Source organism: Natrix helvetica (assembly GCF_964273705.1).
Source record: "Natrix helvetica genome assembly, chromosome: 1".
NCBI classification, from domain to species: domain Eukaryota; kingdom Metazoa; phylum Chordata; class Lepidosauria; order Squamata; family Natricidae; genus Natrix; species Natrix helvetica.
In genome coordinates this window covers 36,151,426-36,173,094 of record NC_138548.1, presented here as the reverse complement: position 1 = coordinate 36,173,094, position 21,669 = coordinate 36,151,426, and the positions used below count along the sequence as shown (strand labels likewise).

Sequence of the window (21,669 nt, the reverse complement as noted above, 5' to 3'; positions counted from 1 at the left end):
ACAAGACTGCAATTTATGATGTTTTCCCCAGTTTTGCCAGCAATAAAAATGCCCATAGGGATACATTGATAATGACCATAGCATTTGCTGCCATGTTCACTTAAAAATCATGGTGCTTGCTTAATGACTGCTGCAAAAAAGTCATAAAATTGGGTTCAGTCATGTGGGTGCCTCAACTTACAACCATCCTAACTTAGGATGGAAATTTTGAAGACGTTTCACTTCTCATGCAAGCTGCTGCCGGATCCTAAAATCCTAGCAACCAATATGGTGGTGTAAAAAATATTAGGAATATTAGAAGCTAGAGAGCTCAAGGGAGAACCCAGATCTTTTGCATGCACAATTTATGCTTCAGCATCAGAACAAATTACATGCTCACATATGAATGTCAATTTGGGTTTCGAAATTGTAGATTCAGTATGGCAAATTCATAATCTAAACAAGGAAGCATTTTCCCTAATAACAAAGAAATGCATTTCAGGAAAGGATAAGCACCATTTACTATTGCCCTTTAAAATCTATCACTCTATTGCAATGTTTCTCCAATTTGGCAATTTGCTAGCTGGGAGTTCTGGGAGTTTACATGCTTAAAGCTGCCAAGCTTGAGAAACACTGTGCTAAGAATTGGCAACTGATCGCTAATGCTCTGTTTCCACTTTGCATGGGCTAGTATTTTCTGTTTCCCACTGCATTTAGGGTGGGATAAAGGTTTCAGCACTGCAGTTCTTTAAAAATGATGCTCCTGAACCTGATTTGCTTCTGGCATTTTATCAAAGATACTAATCTGCCATTAGCCCTCCCCTTTCCTAAAGGGGAAATCACTAGAGGAAAGTTTGAAATAAACTTGAACAAACCAGTTCCTGCAAATGCTCAGCAACATTTCTCACTTATTTGTAGCTTGGACACATCGCCAACCCACTCTGACCTGAAGTCAGAATAATATTTAAAACAAATGCAGTAGCCTGATTCTGGGTCCCAGTGTCACTATGGGACAGATATCAAATTCTTAAACTGTTGAGTTTAAAAGAATGCAACAGGTCAAGGATTAAGCCAATAAACTGCTTTTAATTCATTAAAACTGTCAATCACCAGTTACTAATCCTGATGGCTATATATGCGGATTCTAAGTTGTGAATAATTTTTTGAATTGGCAGGGAGCAAAAGAGGAGAGACCCATTGCCCTCCTGTCTGGCTTGTCTGGCTTGTTGATATTCTGACTTAAAAGGAGCGGCGTAGTGGTTAGAATGCAGTATTGCAGGCTAATTCTGTGACTGCCAATTGCTTGCAGTTCGATTCTCACTAGCTGAAAGCTGATTCAGGCTTCCATCCTTCTGAGGTCGGTAAAATGAGGATCCAGACTGCTGGGGGCAATATGCTGACTCTAAACCCCTTAGAGAGGGCTGTAAAGCACTGTGAAGTGGTGTATATGTCTCTAAGTGTTATTGCTAATCATAAAAAATGTCAGTGCAGATAAAGCATCCCTCCTTGAAGCATAAAAGCAACTGTATCTTTTGGAAAGTTCATGCTTGCCCTGGTTATCTGTGTGTGCTTTCACACATACAAGCAGTGTTTATACTGATAGCATGGTGAATTCAGGCAGTGTGGCTTTAAGTGTACAATATGCATTATACATGTGTATTGAGAGGGAGGTGAGGAGGCAATTGACATTACATGCATCATTTGCCCAAAAGAATGTTTCACATTGTTGAAGTGATTTACAGAAGGCTATGGCACCAACTTGGTACCCCTTTTATGTTTATGAGCGTTAGCAGGGCCATCTATGCATATTTTAAAGATAAAAAACCTTCTGGTATACAAACTAATTAGTACATTTGCATGCTCTTGTTTTTTTTAAGCCACCTAGGCCACCAATTATGGCTCCATCAGATGGAGTTGAATTCCATTGTTATCCATTTGTTGCATGAAGAGTATTTTCTACCTACCTGAAAAATGGGTGAATTTATCAATAGTCAAGATGGCTAAATCGAACCCAAATTCAAAGGCAATGCATCTCTGAATTTTGTAGCTGACAAACAAAAAGATTATGGTTTCAAAGCCTCAATTCTGAGGGATCTGATGGCCCCTAAATGTGCAAAGCCAGACGGAAGGACTTTTGGTATATTTTGCTAAAAGTATCTGTTTCTCAGAGGCTTTTACCCTTGGAAGCTGATTTGGCCTATGCCATCACATGAAGCATTGGGGACTGCCCAGTACTAGATGTTGATGATATAAATTGTTGTGCTGCAATTTTGGTAAACTCTTTACAGTTCCTAATAACCCAGGTTAGTCCAAAGTTAAATAAAAGAATCATATTATCTATAAGTAAGCAATTGCAGAAATAATCTCACACAAGAAAGCAAAAAGGAAGAAGCCATATAACTGACCTCTTCAATAACATTTAACTGACCAAAAGAGAAAATGCACTAAGTAGATGAAAAGAACTGTACCACCAGATTTAGTGCCTGTCACATAGGATATTTTGCAATTGTCATTATAGACACTCAGACCTGCTGGTTCCACTTCTGGTTGATATGATGAAAGCTGTGGTGCAACTCACAAAGAAGCACTAGTTGGAAAAGGCTGCTGTGTAGGACTTCAGTCTTATGGTTGCTCCTGTGCAATAGCAATTCATTGGAATTGCCTTAAATTGCCGGAAGTTATTAAGAAGAGATTGGACAACCATTTGTCTGAAATGGTATAGAGTTTTGTGCCTGAGCAAGGGGGTTAGACTAGAAGACCTCTAATGTCCCTTTCAAGTCTGTTATTCAAGATAGCCATCATCCTTATGTGCCCTCAGACTGAAGGGCTTCCAACATGTTTTTTCAAATTTTACTGATTAACTTCAGGTTTTAATCAGATTAGCTCCTATTTCAAAGGAACTGTTGTAAAGACAGTTTTGTGTGTTGCCTGTGAAGCTACGTTATTTCTCATTTGCTCCTAATCCTCTTTCTTGGCCTACTGAGTTTATCTCTACTCCTGAAGTCAAAACACAGGGGTAGTCAAACTTGATTTCATTGAGGGCAGCATCAGGATTGTGTTGATCTCAGGGGGCCAACTTGATGTCACTTATTGGGGGTGTCTCTGGTAGCCCAAGCACTCTGCCAGCGAAAACAGGCTCCTGAGCTCCATTTTTGGATGTGACAGCCTCTTGCAACCCTCTGCCAGCAAAAATGCATCTCAGGAAGATCACCTGCGGCTCTCCCGAGCTCAGTTTTCAATGGCAAAGGCACTGCAGGTCAGTCATTTGCTGTTTCCAGAGTGGTCCCACGGGCCAGATCTAAGAACCACATGGGCCAAATCCAGCCCCCAGGCCTGGAGTTTGAAACTCTGCTCTAATGCCTTGACACAATTCCTTAGCTGTTTCCTGACTGGCATAAGGTTGCTTTCCGGGTGCGATTCAAGGTATTAATTATGACCTTTAAAGCACTCCATGGCTTAGGCCCAGGGTACCTGCAAGACCACCTACTGCCACCGGTAGCCTCCCACCATCCAGTGCGATCCCACAGAGTTGGCCTCCTCAGGGTGCCATCGGCCAGTGTCGGCTAGCGACCCCCATGGGAACAGCACTCTCTGTGGGAGCGCCTTCCCTCTGGAATGAGCTGCCCCCGGAGCTTCGCATAATCCCCGACCTCCGGTCCTTCCGACGTGCCCTAAAAAGTTGGGTTTTCCAGCAAGCCGGCCTGGCCTGAACAGAATAAAATAAATAATTAATTTAATTGTTAATTTTAATCTAATTTTTAAATTTTTATTGTTAATATTAATTGGGTTTGTTTTTGGATACCTTATTTAATTTCCTTTTTAACTTTTGCAATATGTGTGGTTTTATATTTTATGTTGTACGCCGCCCTGAGTCCTTTGGGAGAAGGGTGGCATATAAATCCAATAAACAAACAAACAAACAACGAACATAAGGGACTGTTTACTATGCAGTTATGTTGGACCTACCATTTAGTTGGTTTTCTAGTGGGAGAGCAAGGAACACGATGGGAGAGCAGTCCACAACTTTTTAGCCAACTGGAAGAAGTGCTGCTAAACTCAATAGAGCACTATCCACGCCTGAGATTCTGCTGGTCCTGACCCTGTTAGGTTTTGAAGTCTTGACTTTTCCATCAGGGACTAGGGCCACAATGGACAGTGATGAGCTGTGAGATAGCTTATTAGGAGTCTCATTGCACTATAATGTTGTTTGTTTATCCTGTTATAGCATGCATTTATGCGTTGTTAGCATCCAGAGTCACTGAACTGAAGTGGGCAGCCATATGAAATTCAACAATATATGGGAAGACCAAGATATTTGCCAGGTCCTGGGATGTAGTAAAAAAAAACAAAAAACGCCGTTTACACCTGTCACTTAAGCAGCGGCTTAAAGACCCATCCCCCGCTGAGCATCCACACACACGGCACATTTTTAGGATAGGTGTGATTGGGACATGTGCATTCTTCTGGTGAAATGGGACCGCAGCAGGTAAAGGCCGGCCAGAGACCCAGTGACGTAGGAGGAGACAGCGAGCCTGCATTCCGGAATGACTGCTGCTAAAGTGATTTTTTTTAAAACCACGAAACCGCTTTATCTTTGGAAGGCTCAGATTTTTTGTAAAAGTGTAAAAAGAAAGCTACTCTGCGCTCCTTGTAATGAGTGTGTGTGTGGATCTGCTGTACGCGAATGGGTGTGGGTGTGTGTGAGAGAGTGTGTGTGTGAGAGAGGGGAGGGAGGGAGAGAGAGAGAGAAGTGTATTCATGACTCATTGGCCCCAGGCAAGCCTTGAAATGAATCCCGGGAAAAAAGACATTTGTTTTGCCCTCGCCTTCGCAGCCACGGGGGATCCCTGCTTCTTTCTCTCCCTCCCGCTCTCTCCACCCCTGCATCGACATTGGTGCTTGCAAGTGTAGGCTTAAAGAGAAGAGTCCGTCTTGACAGCCATCGCCCCAGCCTCTTTTCCTCCATGGCGGAGGGTGACTCACCCTCGGCACAAGACCTGTAAGTGGCTCCAACTTGAAGGAAGCAGTCCAGCTGTGGTCTTCCTGCAGCGGGGATTGGCTTTCCGCGGGCTGCGAGAACCGTCACCGAGCGGGCGAGGACTGCGCGGTTTGGACGGGAGAAGACATTTCCCCCCTCGCCCATCCGCACAACGAGGCAGTAGCAACAAGGTTCGTTGGATTCAAGTCCTGGGTGGCAGTTTTTGTTAAGGTCTGCTTTTGGGGGGGGGGAGGAGGGGCTGTCCGGGATTAGCGTGTCTCGATGCCTTGCAACTTCAGAGCAACTTTTCAGAACTTTGTATCTAAATTGAGGTCATTTGAGTGCTCTCTCTCTCTCCCCCCCTCTCTCTCTCTCTTACACACACACACACACACACACACACACCTTGCAAGCCAAGGTGAGCTTTTTAAATATGTATCGTGTGTGCCCGCGTGCAAAACGCAGTGATCAAGGACATGGCACGTCCGATTGTAAAGGGCTCCGGAGTTGCCAGCTGAGAACAAGAGGCACACCCACTCCTTAAGTTTTGTAGCGCTGGAGGAAGGGAAAGAGCGAGAAAGATCATAGCGGGATAATGTGCGCACACACACTGTTAGTAATTTAGAAATGAGACTCTTTGGATTAAAAAAGTTAAAAAAGATGCACACTATTGAAAATGGCCTGGGGTGGAGGTTTGGGTTTTTTTAAACTGAGTTTTAGAAGGAGTTGCAGTCCAAAACGGTGCAATAAATTAGCTCCTGTCAAATGTAGGTCTCTTGAATTTAGGAATTAAGAACTTGCTGCGAAGTCTCTTGTATGTGGACCTCTTATTGAGCCTGGCCCAGTTCGGGGAGGGGGGAGTGGGTTTGGCCAGGATGGATCCCATCCCTCCCAAATTTCTTTGTGGTAACTTTCTGAGACAGTTCAGTTTGTACAAGAAAAATGAAACAATACTCAGTCTGGAATTTGGCCTCTGTGATGTGCTGTGTGTAAATGAAGCTCATTCATAAAGTGTGGTCTTTTCTAGACCATTCCCCTATTACTGAACGCAAAAGTCAGTTCTCAGCATTTTGAACACTGTGGTGTGAATAACCTCCAAAACCAGTGTGCTACTATGTGGAAGCACACGGTGCACAGAACACTCTTTAAAAAAAAAATGAAGGACAGACTTGAGTTTTAATTGGAATACCCTGGAAGCTTAGCTTCCACCTGTAGGAGGGGTCCATACCCCTAACACCCATTTCTTTCATAGAAATGAATAGCTCTCATCCAGCTCTAGAAAAATGCTACTGTACCTTTTGGGACAGCTTTCTGAAGACAGAGAACTTCTGAAACAGAATGGCTGTGGCAGGTGTGGCTACAATATAGTCATTTTACCTTGGGAAGTTGTTTCTCAACTTCGAAAACGTTAAGATGTTGGTGGCTGGGGAATTCTGGGAATGGAAGTCCACACACCTTGATATTGCCAAGATTGAGAAACTGCTTTATGCAAAGGGGGGGGTAGGGGAATCTTATCCTCAATCAAATGAATCTTCCCTCTAGCTCAGGTGTGTCCTATCTACAATTTTCCCTGAGATAGTTTCATGACATGTGTTAGATCATGACTCGTGTTTTCCCTAACCATCACGACCATGGTTGGTTTAAGCTCATCTGCAGTAGCTGTCCAGGCATTCAAGCTATGATCTGTTGTATTTCTGGAATCCTGGATCTCCTGGACAGCAAAGCTGGCTCTGTATGCAGAGACAGCTTTCATGCTCACCTCCACAAAGAGAGTCCTGTACCAGGGGTGGGCTGCTGGGGGTTTGCAGGGGTTTGGGAGAACCTCTAACTAAGATTCTGTGCAGTTCGGAGAACCCCCAAATCCCACTCCTGGCTGGCCCTGCCCTGCCCTGCCCACCCTTCCCAGGAGTCCCACGCAGCCCATTTTGGATGTAGGTAAGTGCAGGGTGTGCACAGAGACTCAGGGAGGTTGAAAAACAGGCCTACTGGAAGTTCAGGAAGACTGGGGCCGTTTCAGGCCTTCAGAGGGGCTCTGGAGCCTGGGGATGCCATTTTTGCCCTCCCGAAGGCTCGACAGAAGCCTCCGGGGCCCAGAAGGGCAAAAACACCCTCCCCACACACTGTGGGGCAGGAGGCCGACTAGGCCACGCCCACCCAGCAACTGGGCAGAGAACCCCTTGCTAAAATTTTTGAAGCCCACCCCTGCCTGTACCTGCCTTAACCAAGTGACTTACATAACCTCTGGCTCATCCACTTGGCAATCAGAACACCGATTTATTTTCTGGGGTTATAAGCAATGACTCCCCAAATATTTCTAATGGAAGACTTGTCAGATTTATGTCCTTTGTACCTGTCATCTTAATTAATCATGGCCACCTTTTATTTTGATCTTTCATAGTTCCATCTCTGCAGACAGTCACTCCCAGTTTGAAAAACAACTGTGTTCAATACTGAAACATGTGATACCAATTTATGCAATAAATGATCCAGAGCTAGGCATTTGCAAAGCCTGCTTTATTCAGATGTTAGATTAAAAGTATCATTCAACTGAATGGGATTGACTTTCTGGTCAACAGAATTATAACAGCAGAAATTCCACAATGCCTACTCAGAAATAGGTCTGCTGTGGGGCTTACTCACAGATAATTGTGTGACGGACTATAGCCTTATACAGTAGGCTCATTCATGTCACTGGACAAACTGAGATGTAATGCAACTGCATCAGTGTTTATTCAGAAGCAAATCCTATAACTTTAATGGGGCTTATAACTAAGTAATTGAACAAGATTGCAGCCTTACACAACAAATCTCAAGCTTTATTATGATTGCAGATGCAGATCTAGTAGAAAAAACATTGGTGGCATTTTTTCAATAAAAAAAACATTTGCCCTCTGAATATTCATTGGGCACTGATGGTTCTGGTAATACAGCTGTTAGTTGAATCCCAATCTCAGCATTTCAATCTATATAAATTCTGGATCAGAGAATGAAGAATGTGGGATCGTCCTGGTTTACTCTACATTCTGTAGATTGTTGGCCATGGTGGTAAGAGCTCCTGGACTAGGAGACTACGAACATGGAAGACAAAAAAATCTTCCAACTTCTTCCCTAGCTCTTGTTGGTAAAGGATATAATTGGAACTGAATGAAAGCTGGTGGGCTTCCTCCATTCATAGGACCTCTGCAAGCAAAGGCCTCATTAGATCTCCTCCTCCCCCATTTGAACAACGCAGCAAGTTTTGAAATAATTCTTCAGTTAGACTTAGCATATCTAAGCCTTTGTTTGCCATGTCTATAGGAAAAATAAAACCCTTTACTGGATCTTTATTCCTAGTGGCTGCATCTGTGCAGTTTATTTCTATTCACCTTTTCTTTAGATGCCCCTCCCCAATCCAAGTACTGTACTGTGAACACTTCAAAAGTGATTTACAGGAAGTGCTTACAGACATCATTGGTGGCCAAGGTGGTTTTCAAAAAACAAGATCATCCAATTTAACCTTGGGGCTTTGGGGGATCTGGTAGATTCCATTGATGGTTTCCATGTAGAATTGTGTGAGAGTAAATCAGCCAGTTCCGCTTTTGTTTTTAGTAGCATATTGGAAGAAATTAACACACACCGATTTTACTTAATTCATTCCTGCAGTTCTTACGATCTTTAAAGAAAAGCAAAAGGGTGTCAACTGTATATTTTTACTCGAATTCACAATTGTATACTGTGCAACTAAATGAATTCATGTGATTAGAAATATTATTACAGCGGATTGCTGTAAAAGATCTACTGGATTAGTTTTAACACTAAATGTGAATGTTTAATTAAGTATCACTATGTAAAAAATATGTGAATAGGGCTGCTCGCCTATCTTTGTTTACTTAGGAGTAAGATGTGTTAAATTAATAATATTGATATTCATGTCCCAAAGGTGCTTTTTCTGGAGGCAACCGGGCTTTCTTGTTTTTTCTTTGAAGACATTTAGCTTCTCATCTAAGAAGCTTCTCCAGCTCTGACAGGAGAGTGGGGAGAATTATAGCTAAAAATCTAGAGGGGGGGGAATTGCAGACTACAGGAACCGGGAGCACTACTCAGGTGACCCTGAGAACACAGATAAACCTCCATGTGCTTCAACAATCTTCTAAAAGGATGCAAATAACTAGCTGTCTGCAAGGAATATAAATCCTTCCATTCCCCACTATTCTGTCAGAGCTGAAGAAGCTTCTTGGATGAGAAGCTAAAAGTCTTCAAAGAAAAAACAAAAAAGTCCAGCTGTGTCCAGAAAAAGCACCTTTGGGACAACCATGACCTGGATGACTGAGAATCTCTACAGACAGATGTTAACTATTGTTAACATGGGGTGAAATGGATTGCAGCAAGTGTTTTACACTTTGGGAGTTTCATTGCAAGCAGTGGAAGTTTCTTCTGGGTAAATGGAGATAAAACAGGTAGCACCTTCAGCTGTTTGTACCCCTACTGTGTTGCTAAATGTACCTGAGCATGCATCAAACCAGATGACAAGTTCACATGATCAGATGACCAAAGATACATGCAAGAAATTTATAACCTAAATTTTCACCTGGTTGCATACTGGTTGAATGCCTATTTATACATTAAAGACATTTGTACAGTAAATATGTTTAGGATAGTACAACAGATACAAACTAATCAAGATAAACAGAGATTTCATCAGCCATATTTTAACCTTACATTTTCAGTTAACCCAGCCCATGTAATATATGTCCACTGTGCCTTACAAGTTCATTTTATTTGAATAAACTATGCTTAAATCAACCATAGATAAATATATTGTGAGAACATGTTACTATCTGATTATTAGAATATCATTCATACCTAACTCCTCTTCCTTCTCTTCTTAACTTTAACTTTAACTTTTATTTGATTTCTAGACCGCCCCTCTCCCAGAAGGGACTCGGGGCGGTGTACAGTCATATTAAAAACAATAAATATACATAATATAAATATAAAATAAATATAGATATGGCTGGAGGAGGTAGCAATAGTTTACTGTACAATAGTTAAAGTTAGATTTAAAATTTTAGAAAATTTAAAAATACATTTAAAAAACCCCTAAAAACTATCCCAGGATAAAATATTTGCCAGGAGGTATAAATGGGACTATATATGGGCCAGGCCAGCTAATTGGAACAGGTGAGTCTTAAGTTTTTGTCGGAAGGAGCGGAGGTCGGTAGTAGTTCTGATATCGGGGGGGAGGTCATTCCAGAGGGTTGGGCCCATCACAGAGAAGGCTCTACTCCTAGGCGCTGCCCGTTGGCATTGCTTGGTGGACGGCACCCGGAGGAGTCCCTCCCTGTGAGAGCGAATTGGTCGCAGGGATGTATGCGGTAGGATGCGATCCCGCAGGTAACTAGGTCCTGTGCCATGGAGCGCTTTGAAGATGGTAATCAACACCTTGAAACGCACCCGAAAAACCACAGGCAGCCAGTGCAGCTCACGCAGGAGAGGTGTTATGTGGGAGTACCTAGTACTCCCCATGATAGCCTGCACGGCCGCATTCTGAACTAGCTGAAGTCTTTGGGTGCATCTCAAGGGGAGCCCCATGTAGAGAGCTTCTGAAGGCTATAGAGCTGGACACTCTGTGGCATTTTTCAGCTAGTTTATTTTTTATAGAAATTTGACTTGACAACTGCATGTTCTCAGTTTGCATTTAGTAAAGTATTTTATAGTAATAATCAGACTGTTTGGTTCAGTGGTGGGTTTCAAAAAATTTTAGAACCTCTTCTGTAGGTGTGGCCTGGTTTTGTGGGAGTGGCTTGCTAGCCATGTGACTGGGTGGGAGTGGCATGCTGGCCATGTGACCGGGTGGGAGTGGCTTGCCAGCCATGTGGCCGGGTGGGAGTGGCTTGGCAGTGATGTGGCTGGGTGGGCGTGGGCAACGTAAAATGTGGTGAAACTCACTTAACAACGCTCTTGCTTAGCAACCAAAATGATGGCTCAGGAACTCTGGCATTGAAGTGTGTAAGTCTTAAAGCTGTCAGGTTACAAGACCCTTGCACCCCTAACCCTTTAGAAAAAAAGCCAGGGCTGTTCAAACTTGACAGCTTTAAGACTTGTGGACTTCAACTCCCAGAATTCCTCCTCTCGCTCTTCATCTTGATGATGTCCGGACGGGCGGGGCGAGGGATCTGGAACCGATTCTAAACGGCACTGTAGATTTGTGGAACCTCTTCTATAGAAGAGGTTAGAACTGGCAGGAACCCACCCCTGGTTTGGTTATATAAATATTGTAGTTCTACTTCCCGTCTCAAGTGGCTTGTGATTATTTTGAGCATGTCGGCCAGCAGTCTCAATATATTTTCTATTATAATACATATTAATGTGGATGGATATATCTGGTGAAGGCTTGATTGACAGAGAATGTTACATTACAACTACTATCTGTGATTGGGAACATCAACTCCTTCTCTGCTTTCCCTATTGCAAGAAAAATATCAATGGAAACCAGAAACAGACAACCAGAACTTATCATCTCTAAAAAGAAATCATCCCAATTTACTGTATTTTTCAGAGTATAAGACACACCTTTTTCCCTCAAAAAAGAGGGTGAAAATCTGGGTGCATCTTATACACTGAATACAGCATTTTTGGCCTCCCGAAACCCCACTCCCTTTGCAAAAATGGCTGTGCATAGCCTTTATAGGAGGCTTCCTGAGTGCTCCTGGGGGCTGGGGAGGGCACAAATGAGCAGGAAATGGGCCGTTCTTTGCTTGTTTTTGTCCTCCCCCAGCCCCCAAGAGCACTCTATAACCTCCTAAATGCTATGCATGCCCTTTTTTGCCAAAAAACAAGCCCTTTTTAGTGAAAAATGGCCCATTTTTTGAAGGTCTGCAGAGTGCAAAAACTTTTTTAAAAAAAATTTGCCTCCTCAAAATCTTGGTGCATCTTATACTCCAAAAAATACGGTAATTATATGGAGAAGATATACCGTAAGTTCAGAAGCTGTGCAGAGACCCAGATTTAGATTACACATAGTGCCTGTCAGGAATACCGTAAAAAGAAAGGTGCTTTTTTGCCCTTCTATGATGTACTGCTGCACAACCTTAATAGTTTCTATTAATTTACAGTATCAAGTACATGACTGTCTTTATCAGGGTGAGTTTTTTCATAGGCTACTAGAATGCTGTCAATTTTCTAAGGCACTGCTTCTAGCTGAATTCAAGATCCTAGTAAAACATAGCATGGGTTCTTTTCAGCTGATCAGCCAGCTGGCTGCATCCTGCTGGTCCAGCTCTGCATAAAACCTCTTCCTTTCATTCTCCCTCTTTGAACTTCTTAAGCCAATGAAACAGACAACGGACAGCCAAGTGAGCTAATTGTGCAGCCCTTAGAACAGAGTTTGCAACTTTAAGACTTGTGGACTTCAACTCACAGAATTCAGCTCACAGAATTCTGTGAGTTGAAGTCCACAAGTCTTAAAGTTGCAAAGTTTGGGGACCCCTGCCTTACAACCTGATAAAGGAAAGAATAAGAAATAGCAATGGTAGTTTAATCAGGCAAAGTTGTGTCAGGGATATAGTGGGTGCTCCTTTCAAAACAAGCTGTAACAAATGGGTGTGTCAGACTGGATTCTTGGCCAAGTTCTCTTAGATCACAAGAGGCCCTTCAGAACTATTCAATCCCTCAGCTTCTAGAAACAGCAAGATTTTTCTCATTTGTGATTCACTCCATACAATAGGATTATTATCATCTCTGGGCCGTAACACTCCAGACCATCACATGCCAACAAAGAACATACTCTTGGCTGGCATCTAGTGGTCATCTGGGCTTTTGGATCAAAGATTTGGTAGTCAGACTTTTGGAGCACCAGGAAGGCCTAGCAGGTGCCATTCCATCAAGTGCTTTGACAAACTTGTTTAAAAAAAAAGTTTAGGTAAGTGTAACTAACTATTTGCAGACAAATCCCATTTTAAAATTGGTTTTATTTTGATGATGTTGAAGCAATTAAAGGGCAGAAATCATTGCCGGTGGAGATTTAATCTTATTGTTTACAGATCCACCAACTAAAAAGGCTTTGTGTCTAAAGCAGGACTAGAATTCACAGTCTCCCAGTTTCTAGCCTTGTGCCTTATCCACTGCACCAAACTGCCTCTCTTGCCGGTAACCCCGCTGCTATTTCAAATGCTGTCCTTTGCAGCAATTCAGTACGGGGTCTACAAATGAAATATCCCATTATGTACTCCTTGATCTTATTAAAAATTGCTGCCGAAGGGGTGCCCCACAAGCTTTATGATTCGTTTGTTTGAAATATATGTATGCCACCTATTCATATGACTCCAGGTATCTTACAATGTGCTTTCATTAAAACAACTTTAAGAATCTATCCAGAGTTACAACTACTGTACTTCGGTTCAGTTAAATCTCCCTCCCCAAATGCTTTAGGAAAAAGGACAGATTCTATGGTCCTTTTAGTTTCCTAAAGGATTCAAGGGGCCGCTGAGCTAGCCTCATAGATCAAACTATTCTGTTTTGATTACTACAAGGGGCTGCCCTTGAAGGCTAACCGGAAACATCAACGGTAATGAAATGGCAGTAATGGGGGTGGGGGCTAGGTTTGTTCATATAACACCTTTGTGTTCAAGCTGCTCTGACTTCCTGTTTCTTTCTGGGTACAATTCAAAGTGTTGGTCATCACCTTTAAAGCCGTAGATGGCACGGGGCCAAGTTATCTGCAGAACCTTTTCCTAAGAACATCTATCGATCCTACCAGGACATATATTGTGGGCATGTTCCTAGTCCCTTCCCCTAAATATTGGCATCTAATGGAAGTTAGGAAGCATGCCTTTTCTGTTGCAGTATCTAATAGAAGTTAGGAAGCATGCCTTTTCTCTTGCAGCCCCTGTCCTATGGAAAACTCTTCCCAAAGTTTGGCAAAGCTTTACCTTCCCAACCTTCCTTAAAGGTTTGGAGATCTGGCCTTTCCCTCAAGTCACTAGGTGACTGCACATCAGAAATATGACTTGGCGCCAGGTTTTTGTTTTTAATGCATTGGTTTTACAATGTTAATATGGTTGTTATGTTGTTTTAACTTTTGATTGGGAGCCGCCCAGAGTTTGGTTATAAGATTGGCGGCTCTATTTTAAACAAACAAATAAATAAATATCCCCAAATGAAGAGGCTGCTACTGACAATGCCTTTCTCTAGGTGGTTTCTCCCCCATTTTTCTTGAGATGGACACTCATCAAATTCTCTCCTTGCTGTGCCTGTCAGACAGGCCTCTGGAGAAGATTGTCCTGAGAGTAACAATCCACCTTCACATTTCTTGCGAGTTGTATTTATTTTAGCATTTAATTTTGGGGTGATGTAGTTGAGTAACTGATAAAGCTAGCTTCTTTGATATCCGGGACAGGGTGGGTTGCTAAATGTTTTTGGTATGGCACTTTCATAAAGAAACTTCAGTTCTCAGGCCGGAGGGCTAATTTAACGTTCTCTCAGTAAAGTGTGGTAAAGATTATCTCAGTTGCTCCTTAAAAATAGTTCATCGGAGATGGCAACATTCCAGTGTTCATTACAACAGCTTTTCTGGTGTAGTAAATTAGATTGGAAAGAAAGTTACAATACAATACAATAGTAGAGTTGGAAGGGACCTTGGAGGTCTTCTAGTCCAACCCCCTGCCTAGGCAGGAAACCCTATACCGTTTCAGACAAATGGCTATCCAACATCTTCTTAAAGACTTCCAGTGTTGGGGCATTCACAACTTCTGGAGGCAAGCTGTTCCACTGATTAATTGTTCTAACTGTCAGGAAATTTATCCTCAGTTCTAAATTGCTTCTCTCCTTTTTTAGTTTCCACCCATTGCTTCTTGTTCTACCCTCAGGTGCCTTGGAGAATAGTTTGACTCCCTCTTCTTTGTGGCAACCCCTGAGATATTGGAACAATGCTATCATGTCTCCCCTAGTCCTTCTTTCTCTTAAGCTAAACATACCCAGTTCCTGCAACCGTTCTTCATATGTTTTAGTCTCCAGTCCCCTAATCATCTTTGTTGCTCTTCTCCGCACTCTTTCTAGAGTCTCCACATCTTTTTTACACCGTGGCGACCAGAACTGACCAATGTTTCCTCTGGAAGTGTTCTTCTAACTTTTCTGACAGTGAAAAATAGTTTAAAATATATTATCCGTCTTGTTTTAGTTCAGTTCTTATTCCAAATAATGAGATCAACATTTTTTTCCTGTGCATCCAAATTTGGGATTTGAGGAATCACAATAAAAGATTAAAATATATTCAGACAAGTTGGTTAGGCTTAGCTTGGAAAGCAGGCCTGTATTCATCAGGTAGTCCTTATTTAGTGACTGCCTCATACAGCAATGGTATTGGTTACTCCAATTCTAACGGCAATTTTTAAAACATAACTTTGTGAACAATTCTCACACTGGCAATCTTTGCAGGTCTGGAAAATAAAGGCGAGCTAGACCATAATCAGAAACACAGTCACTGTTTCACTTAGCTACCATTGTGTTTAACGACTGAGTTGTTGGTCTCAACAGTGTCTGCTAAATGAGGACAATGTGAATTATTCTCTAGGATGAATAAGGACCATGAGCTATTCAACTGAGAGCTTATTGTTCCTTAACTTCTTTTTTTTAATGTTTTATTTATTTTATTTATATAACATTCAATTTCCATCAAACTCTGTAATCTGGGTACAGTTATTTTTAAACAATCATAATCCACATATTTGTTGTAGAATTCATCACATTAATATTGATAATGTAAAAATATAATAACAATAATACTTAACATCTTCTTAACAACTCTCCATATTAATATTTCTTCTGTTTATGTCTCCTGCTTTTTAACTTCTGTTTCTGTTGTCTAGTCATTGATAAAATACATCCCATATCAAAAAATATTCAGTTTCTTCTTTATCCTTAATAGTAAGTGTTAATCTATCCATTTCTGCGCATTCTAATATTTTCTTAATTATATTTTCATCTGACGGAATCTTATTGTTTTTCCATTGCTGTGCAAATACCAATCCTGGTTGCGGTTAGTATATGTAAAACCAGATATACAATCTTTTTATCATATTTTTCCTGTATAATGCCCAACAAAAAATATCTCTTTTTCCAAGCAAGTATGTACTTTCATCCAATATTTTTTAGGTTTTGGGCATGTCCACCAAATATGGTAGTATGAACCAGATGATTGATTACACTTCCAACATTTAGCAGATCTATCTTTTTTGCCAGTCTTGCCGGTGCAAAATGCCATCTATAAAACATTTTATACATATTTTCTTTATATGCAGTTGACATAGTTAACTTGACATAGAATTGAGAGCTTATTGTTCCTTAACTTCTGAAGCTGTGGGTGACCTAGTACATCAAGAGTAGCACTCTTGTTTAAAAAAATGTTTCACAGAAACAGAGCATGCCAACACGCTCCCAAGTCCAACCTGATATTCCGATTGATGGACCAGGACTTTCACGCCCCAAATTCTGAGCATTATGGCCATGAACAAAAGGAGCGGTGGCTGCTGGGGTAACACTGCAAGGTAGCAAATACTACATTCAATCTTGTACCATCACCACCGCAATCTGCAAATATTAAACTCTATTGGACTTGTAGATATGGTTGAGTTCCTGCATCTCTGTCCCATTTAATTTTGGTGTGTTCATTCATATATTAACAATGCAGTCATTGTTCATATAAAGTCAACAAGTGAAAGCCATATGACTTTCCGAAATGTCATTTGGCCTCTTGGTTTGATTTGGCTGGAAGAAGCAACAGCTTCACCAAGATGCTTCACTATTTGGATATATTATTCCAGCTCCCATGAAGTAGTAAATTAGGGACTCAACAGATTGATGTCTGCAAGTGTTTTAGACTGTGTTCAGAGAGGCCTATGTTCTCCACCATTGTCTCTCTTACGCATTGCATATCACTAAATTACTGGTCATATTCAATATTTTTCTCGTTGGAGCAGCTTTGAATTGAAGATGTAACTTTCTGGTCTTGCCTGAAAACCACACTGGACTTTTGAGTGAAATGTCCCAAATTAATGGTTGACAGCAAAGATTATAGTGGATCCATACTTAATGTATATAATAGACTGATCAGCCCTAGTGGCTCAGCAGGTGTGGGCAATCCATGATCCATATGCTGAGTGTGCCCTCTTGTATCCAGTTTAAAGAACCCCAAAATCAGATTACCAAATTTCAGAAATAAAATATTGGTGGCTCTTAAATTTCGTTTTCAAAATTAACAGTGGGCATGAGAGGAAGAGTCTATTGGGAGACACCTCCAAATCCCACCCTTCAAGTCTTTTCCAAAACCTCCCAAATGGTTGCAAACTCCAATCTCTGTTTTGCTATTCTTTTTCCCCCTCCAGGGCTTTAGGGATGGGATTTAGAACAGGAAACATCTGAGAGTCAAACTACTCCCACCTCATTAAAATCTCCCACCTCTCAAATGGCTTGAAATCATTGTTTTGTTGGTGTTGGACCATTTTTCAGGATTTGGAGTTTTTGTTGGGAATGGGAGCACGTCTACTTCCCAGAGGATTCCTGCTCCAATTCTATCCTAAAACCAATAACCCAGCCCCTAAAATTAAACTGAAAAAAGAGATTATTTTATCTAATCCAGGTACACCATGTCATCACCGAATAATTTTCTAAAAAGGCAAATATATGTGGTCCCTGATCCCTAAATGTTTCCCATCCCTGCAAAATGGGACTCGCTTATTCTAAAGACCAGCTCACCAGGTACCAGCCATGCAATTGTCTCAGAAACACATGTGCATAATGCACCACCAGGGATAGAAAGCCTTTTCAATATATAATATTTTTAATTGCAATCCTGCAATGACTTCAGTTCTTGCAGAAATCATAGCTTCAGAGGGCTGAAAGAGATCTCGGTCAGGGGTGGATTCCGGCAATCACTACTGACGGTTCGCTTCTGGGCATTTCACGCACTTGATGCGTGCATGCGCAGCACAATAAAAATGCTCTGCGCATGCACAGAAGCAAAAAACAAGATGGTGGTGCCTATGGTGCCGCCCAGAGAACCGGTTCAGGGGAGTGGCAGACCTCGGTCGCTGCCAGTTCCAGTGACCCAGGCCGCCAAACCACTACCGGTTCGGCCAAACCATTCCGAATCAGTAGGAAACCACCACTGATCTCGGTGTTCTTTGAGCGTTAACCACTTGCCCAGTGCAGGAATCCTCACACCATCTCAGACAAATGGCCATCCAAACTTTTCTTGAAAATCTTCAGTGATGGAATACCTACAACTGGGGGTAGACTGTGCCATTGCTCTCACTCTGAGTTCTCCAAGAACTGGGAAAAGGTGATGCAATCCTGTAAAGCACAACAGTTGCAACACACAGCTTCACCCTCAGGTACTGGTTGTTCAGACTTATTTATTTATTTATTCAATTTATAAGTCGCTCCCTCTCCACGAAGGGACTCGGGGCGGCGTACAATTAAATATATAAACATATGGTATGGAGGAGGTATATACATAAAACATTTGTACAATTTCATAAATAAATAGCCATAAAGTTAAAACAGTACAATAAAATTAACAATTAAAATACCCAAAATTTACCATTTAAAATTGCCAGGGGGGATTCGAGAATATAGTTCTTATTTAAGCCAGGCCGGCTAGTTGGAACAGGTGGGTCTTGAGTTTCTTACGGAAGGAGCAGAGATCAGTAGTTGTCCTAATGTCGGGGGGGAGGTCATTCCAGAGGGCTGGGCCCATCACAGAGAAGGCCCTACTCCTGGGCGCCGCCCTCTGGCACTGCTTAGTGGACGGCACCCGGAGGAGTCCCTCTCTGTGAGAGCGAATTGGTCGCAGCAGTAATTGATACTTCTGCAGCAGTATCTGTCAACTACAATATAGATTGTGGCTTGCACATTCCCAAAGTACTAGTATGATGCCACAGACTAACTTGAAATATCTTGTATATGGAATTGAGGATTGTCTCCATTGATTATGGGCATTTCTACAGGTTCAGCAGTTTGATTCAGTGCATTCTACCAGGAAAAGTCCAAAACACAGTTTTAAATTGCTGTAATTTTTATTTAATTGTCCATATTTCCTGTTCCCTACAGCCCTGTATTTCCTGTTCCTAATATCAGCCAAATGCAGAAGGTCCTAAGATACAAAAAAATAAGTACAGCAAATGTTTATACAGAATTTTGGAAAAGACAAGGTCTGAAAATGTGCCTTTCCCTTAGGACAGGAAAAAGGTGGTTAACAGAATTGTTTTCACTATGGTAAGGGAGCATATTCCAATCATTAAAGTTCAGCATTTATGAGAATAAATCCTGGAGCTATGAAATGGAAACATCAGCTTTTCATATTTACTTCATAGCAAATAATTGTGCCATTACTATGCAAGGATGCTGTACAATTGGCATAGTATGAGGCTTAACGCCATATCAACAGTTTTATCCTTCTACCTTGGTGTTGCTAACATAAGTTGACAGCGGCATTTTCAGAGGTGTGTTTGCCAGCTAAGGAATACAAACGATTTACTTTCATTAATCAGGTGGTTAAATTTAACAGTTCACTGGAAGTTGAGTGGTTTGGGATTACAGAAAACATAATTTGAAGCCAAGATTTGCTGTAGTTTATTTTCCATGGAAGTTATTCTAGATAATGTACAAATGGTAATCTAAGAATTTGGCACATACATATTGGTCAACGGGTCTTATTAGATTGAATTAATTCAACCAAGGTCTCAAGGCGATTTAAAGAGGTCTTTAAATTGGAGAGTTTAAGAAGTGATGCTAGGATTTTCAGCCTGTACTACTTTATATCATTATAGTACTTTGTTCTACCATAAAAATGTAAAATTACCAGCTTTGTTTCTCACTATCCTAATCTCAGAAACTAATATTTATGTCTCTCTAACGAGGCCAAATATTGGAGAAACTAAATAGCTAAATAAACTCAATGAAAAAAAGAGGTGTGGGAACAAGAACTTGCAGCTATTAAAAGTCAAGAAAGCAATGCCAATATTTTAAAAAGTGGACTGTTACCAAATCTGAGTAATAAACTCAAACAGTTCTGCAGATTATTGTATTAAGGGGTGAAAGGTTTTAAGTAAACATGTACAAACCTGACATGGATTTCCATGTACAGTTTATTTGCATAGACCCGAGTATAAGATTTCGGGGGGGGCGGTTCCCCCCTTTATTTCCATTTTGATTGTTCCTTGAGATTGATGCTTTTTTAGTGCATTTTTTTTTTTGGTTTCACTTAAAGTACTAGATGTTTTCAACTTTCTTCATAATGCATCTGTTTCAGTCTTTGTCCTTATAGTCTTTGTGTAAAGATGTTTATTGGAATGAATGAAACAGTATCATAATCTGTTCTTGAAGAATTTCATTTCATTTTTCTGTGGTCATGTGATTGCCATTTGCAACCTTCCCAGTTAGTTTCCAACATGCAAAGTCAATGGGGGAAGCTAGATTCACTTAACAACCCCAGCCAAAAATATTACAAAATCAAGACCCACCCACTTAACAACTGCATCACTTAGCCACATAAATTTCAGTCCCAGTTGAGGTCATACGTTGAGTACTAACTGTATTATGCAGGTAAGAAAGAAGTTACAATGTATGTGTTGCAGTTCTGCAGTTATAGAGGTTATTTGGTGGTAGGGAAATTGTAATAACTGGAGACAGAGTCCATCAAATATGAGAAAAGCCATTAGAAAAACATATCAACAGCAGATTTAGCAAAAAAGCCTATGAAGATCAATTTATTGCCAATCCATCTTCAATTAAGATACATCATATTTTATATATGTATTTACTTTTTCTAAGTTGTCTTGGAAGCACTTTGCTCTGATAGACAGTACAGAAATACTTTAAATAGATCATTGAATTAATTTTTGAAAACCTACGGAGATTCTATGACTCTTGTTTTCCTAAAGAAGAGCTTCCTTCAAGAATGGACGTGAATGTCAGCAGGGTTTTCTTGAGCATTTACTGCCCATTTACAATTGCATGTGCTCCTTTCAAGCCATTTTTCTTTCCTTGCCTCCTTCCCTGGCTCATCACCTTTATACCTTTTGGAGCCAGATTAAACATGATGGACCACTGTTTTCTTATAGGCCATCAGGTGCTTCAAGAAGCATCTTCTTTTATGAGTACAAGCAAGGCTTTTGTTCAGACTGAGTACAAATTGTGGTCATTGAGGAAACACTTTTTTGCAACATGACTCAGTCCATACAATCAAAGCCCATCACCATCTCCATGCCCATAACTCAGTATTTCTCACTTGGCAACATGGCTACCTGGGGAATTTTAGGAATTGAAGTCTATCTGTCTTAAAGTTGCCACGGTTGAGAAACACTACCATAACCAAGGAATAGAGGAGGCTGAGGTCCAGGCATTCTAAGAAAGCAGAGGTAGTAAAACATTGGTTGTTCTCAAGTGGAAAGCCCATAGCTGTAGACTACACTGGACATTTGAAGGACCATCTTGAAAGATGAGAATAACATTCCCCATCATGGTTAAAAAATAATAATACATGGCTATCTCACATCACCAGAAAGGATATTTTATCTTTATTTCAATCAGCTTCATAGTTCTGCAAAAACAATTCAGGATGGGAGGGAAGAACATCCTAGGAGTTATAATATGGAGCAAAGACTATTATTAGGAGCCAGGAAGTTGCTATGCATATTAAATGTAAGAGCATTATGTAATTTACAGTGTCCATATTT

General features: G+C 41.1%; 1 protein-coding gene across 3 annotated transcripts in view; it reads left to right on the top strand.

Moving 5' to 3' along the window:
- Nucleotides 1-4,772: 4,772 nt before the first annotated feature.
- Nucleotides 4,773-21,669, top strand: part of AHNAK2 (AHNAK nucleoprotein 2) — a 55,090-nt gene continuing 38,193 nt past the window's right edge. For all 3 annotated transcript variants that reach the window (XM_081935673.1, XM_081935671.1, XM_081935672.1), the window contains exon 1: nt 4,773-5,148. The gene's annotated coding sequence lies outside the window, so the exon portion shown is untranslated. The remainder of the gene's footprint in view (nt 5,149-21,669) is intronic.